The sequence below is a fragment of the Eutrema salsugineum genome, unplaced genomic scaffold (assembly GCF_000478725.1).
Source record: "Eutrema salsugineum unplaced genomic scaffold, Eutsalg1_0 scaffold_8, whole genome shotgun sequence".
NCBI lineage: Eukaryota > Viridiplantae > Streptophyta > Magnoliopsida > Brassicales > Brassicaceae > Eutrema > Eutrema salsugineum.
In genome coordinates, this window is record NW_006256414.1 from 11,025,311 (window position 1) to 11,031,308 (window position 5,998).

At 44.6% G+C, this 5,998-nt stretch overlaps 1 non-coding gene across 1 annotated transcript; it reads left to right on the forward strand.

Moving 5' to 3' along the window:
• Positions 1–1,335: 1,335 nt before the first annotated feature.
• LOC112082538 lies at positions 1,336–1,442 on the forward strand. Its single transcript, XR_002897213.1, has one exon. It is a non-coding gene; the product is annotated as a small nucleolar RNA R71 (small nucleolar RNA).
• The last annotated feature ends 4,556 nt before the right edge of the window (positions 1,443–5,998 follow it).

Here is a 5,998-nt window from a genome sequence, read left to right on the forward strand (position 1 = left end):
CCCGGATCGGATAGCTTCCTTGGTATAGACCTCCTTTGTATTATGGCGCTGCATTCATGGCTCAGTATTACCATACCCTGGAGCTCCTTTGTCTTGTTGAGGATCGCATCCTTTAGAAACTTCCCAAGCTGTGGTATAGCTAAGAAAGCATCTATAATGGGTAAGGTGAGTTGCGTGTTCTCCAAGTGTTTCTCAAAGACCGCTTTGGCTTTGTCTAAGATTTTCTTCTTGAAACGCCCTGGGAACGGTATCTTGGGTTGGTAAGGTGGTGGTGGAACGTATGGCTTTTCGAGCTCAGTTGTCTTTTCCACCACTTTTCCGTTGTCCTTGATCGGTTCTTTCTCAAAATCCGCTTCTTTACACGCATCACCTGAGGCTGCCTCCCCCTCTGATTGCTCATTGGCCTCAATGAGCGTAGTCTTAGGCGTTGGAGCTTGTAGTTCTTTACCATTCCTCAATGTAATGGCGTTCACATACTCCTTGGGGTTTGGCTCCGGTTTACCTGGTAAAGCCGGGCCTCGGGATGATGTAGAGGCTTGATTCTGCTTAAGCTCTCTGATATCTTGCTGCATTGTCGCGTGCTGGCTCTCAACTCTCTGCTGACCCTGTAACAGTTGCTGTAATATCCCACAGACATCGTTCCCCAGCTGGTTCTGACCCGTTCTCTGATTCTGTTGCTGATTACCCATCGGCTGCGGATTGAACCCTGGTGGAAACTTGTGATGCTGCGGTTGGCTGGTGAAGTTGTTACCCTGAGCTGCTTGATTCTGCTGAGTGTAGCCGTGCTGTTGCCCACTAAACTGTTGCTTGGGCTGGAAGGTATTCTGATAAGGAGCCTTTTGAGCGTAGCTTTGTTGTTGTTGCGGAGCAGGGTACACTTGATCGTGAGGGTTAGCTACATTCTGGTTTCTGTATGAGAGGTTTGAGTTACTGTTGTAGTTGTTGAACCGCTGATACCTCTGCTGATTCCCTATGTAGTTCAGCTCCTCTTGAGTTAGACCATCTTCGTTTACATTGTCAAAACTTGGCCCTTGCTCATCAAACTCGCCTACAAAGTGTATTGGCTTTTGAGTCGCCATCAGAACTTTGTCAAGCTTGCTCTGAAGCTCTCTTATATCCTTTTTCATACGCTGTTCTTCACTAGAGCCCTCTGTACGGTTTGCTCTATCAAAGTCCTCGCCACAAGTATCATTAGACATGGCTAGGTTCTCGACTAGTTCCATTGCCGCATTGATCTCTTTCCCAAGAAAATTTCCATTTGAAGCTGTATCTAGTTGGTTTCGGATCTTGGGGAGGGCACCTCGGTATAAAGTACTCAAGAGGGATGCCTCTGAGAAGCCGTGGTGTGGGCATTGGTTAGTGTAACTTCTAAACCGTTCCCAAGCCTCGCTAAAGCTCTCGTTGTTGTGCTGCGTGAAGCTTGATATCTGGTTTCTGAGCTTAGCCGTGCGTGATGTGGAAAAGAATTTTGATAAGAACGCCAGTTTACACTGCTCCCAGGTTTGTATAGAACCCCTCGGGAGGTTCTTTTCCCACTGGTGAGCTTTATCACCTAGGCTGAATGGGAACAAGCGTAGCTTGAAGCTATCTTCCGAGACACCATTGATCTTAGTTAGGTCGCAAACCCGATCAAACTGATCTAGATGCTCAAGAGGGTCTTCTCCGGCTAGACCGTGGAACTTTGAGTTCTGCACCATATTGAGCAGGGAAGCTTTAACCTCAAAGTTGTTGTTTTGAACCGGTGGAGCTTGAATCCCAGCTCGGTATTGGTGCGCATTAGCTCGGTCGTTCTCTCCAACAAAGACCGGAGGAGGTTGTCTCTGAGCTTGTGGCGGTGGCGGATGAACATGGTGGGCTTGTTGCTCGTTCCTATTAGCTTGTTGTTGGTTTTGCTGAGCAAGCCTCTCGTTCCTTTGAGCCTGTTGTTGGTTAACATAGGCTTGTTGTTCATTCCTGCCTGCCTGCGCCTGATTAGCATGAGCCTGGTGTTCGGCTTCTTGAGCCTGTTGCTCGATCCTTTGCTGTTCTGCCATTCCAAGCCTTTCAAAATGCCGTTCCCTCTCGCGAGCTCGCCTCTCAATCCGGTTGATGTTGTCGTCGTACGGTAGAGGCGGTTCTGTGCTCCGAGACCTGGTTTTCATGCACCTGAAAGCAACACAAGAACTTGCAAAGAAGTTAGTAAAACAAAGAAAGGTAAAATCCTGAACTCAAGAACAAACAAAAGACGAATGCTCCGACAAGTTGGCAACGGCGCCAATTGATAGATATGGTCTTTTTAGATCTCAGGGCTATCAATCCCCTTTGTCGAAGTAGCACAAAGAGGTATCAATCCAGACTTGTCAACGAGACACTAGACTATGATGTTTGTTTATTTAAGTCAAGATAAAAAGGGTGAAGGTTTTACTAAGCTGAATAACAACGATTAAGTATGTAAGTAAAGTAAATGATGAGAATCAAACAAAGCAAAGATGCAAATAATAACTAAACGATTCAGATGATGATAATATGTAATAAAGCAAGGGACTTTAGACGAGATACTTGACTCGGGTGCTTCCAAGTTCAACTAGTGGGTTAATGAATCAAAACATCAAGCGGTTTCATTTAACTTTGAACTCAAGGTATGTTAATCTTCTCATGAAAGTATTAAGCATCTAAATTGATCCTCCTTCATACCAAAAATGTCTTTTGAGAAGCATCGAATCAATCAGCAATGAGAATCAGTTCAAAAATGTCATTTAAGAGAACAAACTATCACTCTCGCGATGAAAGACTCTTAAACCCATAACCGAGTGGTTCAGACATTTCTACAAACACTTTTGATGCAAGATATGTCTCAGATCTGAACCTCAAGTGATGTGCTTCGATCCAGCCTAGAGATCTCGTCGGTTAAAGAATGAAACATGCAAGACTAGACACCTAAACCCACTGATCTACCTTGAAAGCACCCTAATCTACTCGTCTAAAGCCGCTTAAACGACTACTCACTAATCATAACGAGCTCACTAAGTCCTTTGCAAGACGTGTAGCTGGTCATGATGAGGAGTTTAATGTTAGATGATCAAAGAAATAAAGAAGGAACAAGATTCCTCATGCAAAAGCGAGATATCGAATTAGAATGATCAAGTTTCACCAAAAAGGCAAGTTCTTAAAGCTAAAAACAGATAAGAGATAAGATCCCTAGGTTTTTAGTCTCAAAATGTATATATAGCAAAGGTAAAGTGTCGCGGGTCAGCCCGGAACAAACCGGGTACTGAATCACGTTCTTGGGTTGATGGGTGAGTGCCACGGTGTGTCGGAGAGTGAAGCCGAGGTCTTCATGTCGAGGAGTGCACGTGAGTCCAGATCCAAATGAAGATCTCGTGAAGAACACGTCAAGAACATGCATGAACCCTAGTCTTTGATCCATCTTCACGTGTGTGTTCTTGAGAAGCTTTGTTCTTGATTCTGGGCTTGTGACAATGGACCTCGGCATAAAATGCTGAGGCGCTTGGACGTCGAGGGGTTCGGGAGAACAGGGTCCGGCATGCACGCCGAGGTCGCTACACCGAGGTGCATGTTCAACACTTAGTCGTTTCCAGCTCCATTCTTACGTGTGCATGCCTTGATCCCAACGTGCCGAGGTATCAGTACGAGGTCTAGCTCAGGATACTTCCAAAATATGAGCTTGACTTGGCCGATGTCGAGGTAATGATGCCGAGCCCTGAAGAAACACTTAGCGCGTATCGCAACATATTTGGGCCCGTATCGACCATGTCGCCTTCCGGAAGCAGTAACTTTCGACCCACGACTCCAAATGATCTGAGACCAGTTTCATAGTCAAGGTGACTCAATAAACTCGAACTTTGGTGAAGAAACCGTCGGAGCTTGGGTAGTGGAAGTCTTCCTGGATTTCACATCTTTGAACCGCATCGAAATCACCGGAAAATAAGCTGTTTGGACCGATGTGAACTCCGGAGACTTTATCTTTCAAACCACTCGTCCGAATTGAGCGATCCCTACTGTTCTGAAAAGGTCTTTCACAGATCTCAAACTTTTATGAAGACCGGGCAAGCTGATTTGGTCCGGAAAAGCTCCGTCCGCCGTGACCTTTGTACTTCGCCGTTCAGTTCTCGGATGCGCGTAATGTTGGTGCATCTTCCGGAAGCTGTATCTTTCTCCCTACTGGTCCGAATTGGATGATTCCAACTGTTCTGGGATCTTTGTTTGATTATCTCCAACTTTGCTGAAGACCCCGCCAACTGATTCGGACCGGAAGGTTCCCCGGATTTCATATCTTTGAATTGCGCAGACAAGGACAGATTTTGGTCGAGAAAAGCTTCCCGCGGTAAGAAAAATGACCGAGGGCTGTGTACCGCGGTGAGCTTTTTGGTCGTAAAAATTCTTTCGCCTCGGCCAAAACTCAACCCGCGGTATTAACGCCTGATCTTCGACCCTGGCTGACTTTGGTCGATCGGTACGGATTTTGGCCGGTAATGAGCGATCGGTAAGGATTTTGACCGAGGTTTCTGTCCGTCCGGTACGCGATTTGGCCGAGAAATTCCTCCAAGCGGTTTTCACCATTTTTGACCGTTTTCTTCACCGTCTTCTTCTCTCCTCCTCTTCTTAAGCTCCAAATGACTCCCAAAGCACCTGATAAAGACCTCAAAACATGCAAAACTCTTTGGGACCTAATGCAAGCCCTAAATCCTATTTTCATGCCTAAAGACTCAATTTACGTGGGAAAACACATGATGAGGACTCTAAAATGCACTCTAAATGATGTAAAATATAGACATATCATGTGTCCAGATGATGTACACAAAACAGCATTCAAAACCCATAGTGGGCATTTTGAATACATCGTTATGCCATTTGGCTTGACTAACGCACCAGCAACGTTTCAAGGGTTGATGAATGCAGTATTCAAGGAGTTCTTAAGGAAGTTTGTGTTAATCTTCTTTGATGACATATTAATCTACAGCAACTCTTTGGAAACTCATTTGATACATTTGAGACAAGTTTTCGAGGTTATGAGGAAGCAACAATTGTTTGCCAAAGAGAGTAAATGCGCTTTTGCTACCAACAAAGTGGAATATCTTGGTCATTTCATTGAGGCAAAGGGTGTTTCTACGGACCTAGCAAAAGTCAAGGCAGTTAAGGAATGACCTCAACCGAAGAACTTGAAACAACTGAGGGGATTCTTAGGCCTAGCTGGTTATTACAGACGTTTTGTAAAGAACTTTGGGACCATCGCAAGACCATTAACTCAGTTAACAAAGAAAGATTCATTTCTCTGGTCAGATAAAGCACATACGGCTTTTGAAACGTTGAAACAAGCTTTATGTAATGCCCCAGTCTTGGCTCTTCCTCGATTTGATAAACCATTTTTGGTGGAAACTGATGCAAGCGGACAAGGAATAGGTGCTGTCCTGATGCAGGAAGGTCATCCCCTAGCTTACATCAGTAGACACTTAACGGGCAAACAACTTCATCTCTCCATATATGAAAAGGAATTATTGGCTGTGGTTTTTGCTGTGCAGAAGTGGAGACACTATCTACTTAATGATCACTTCATTATAAAGACTGATCAAAGAAGTTTGAAGTACTTGTTAGAACAGAGGCTGAATACTCCGATTCAACAGCAATGGTTACCGAAGCTATTGGAATTTGACTATGAGATACAATACAAAGTGGGCAAAGAAAACTTGGTTGCAGATGCGTTATCTCGAGTTGAAGGCACTGAAATCTTACATATGGCTTTATCAGTGGTGGATTGCGATTTGATGAAGCAAATTCAGGCAGGGTATGAAACGGATGGAGTTCTCAAGGCTCTAATTACAGAATTGGTAAATAAGCCGAATTCAAAGAAGCATTATGTATGGTCTCAGAACATTCTCAGACGAAAGAGCAAGATTGTGATCCCTACGGAATGTACACTAAAGACCATGATACTGAAATGGCTTCATTGCTCAGGTGTGGGTGGTCACTCTGGTCGAGATGCAACACATCAGAGAGTCAA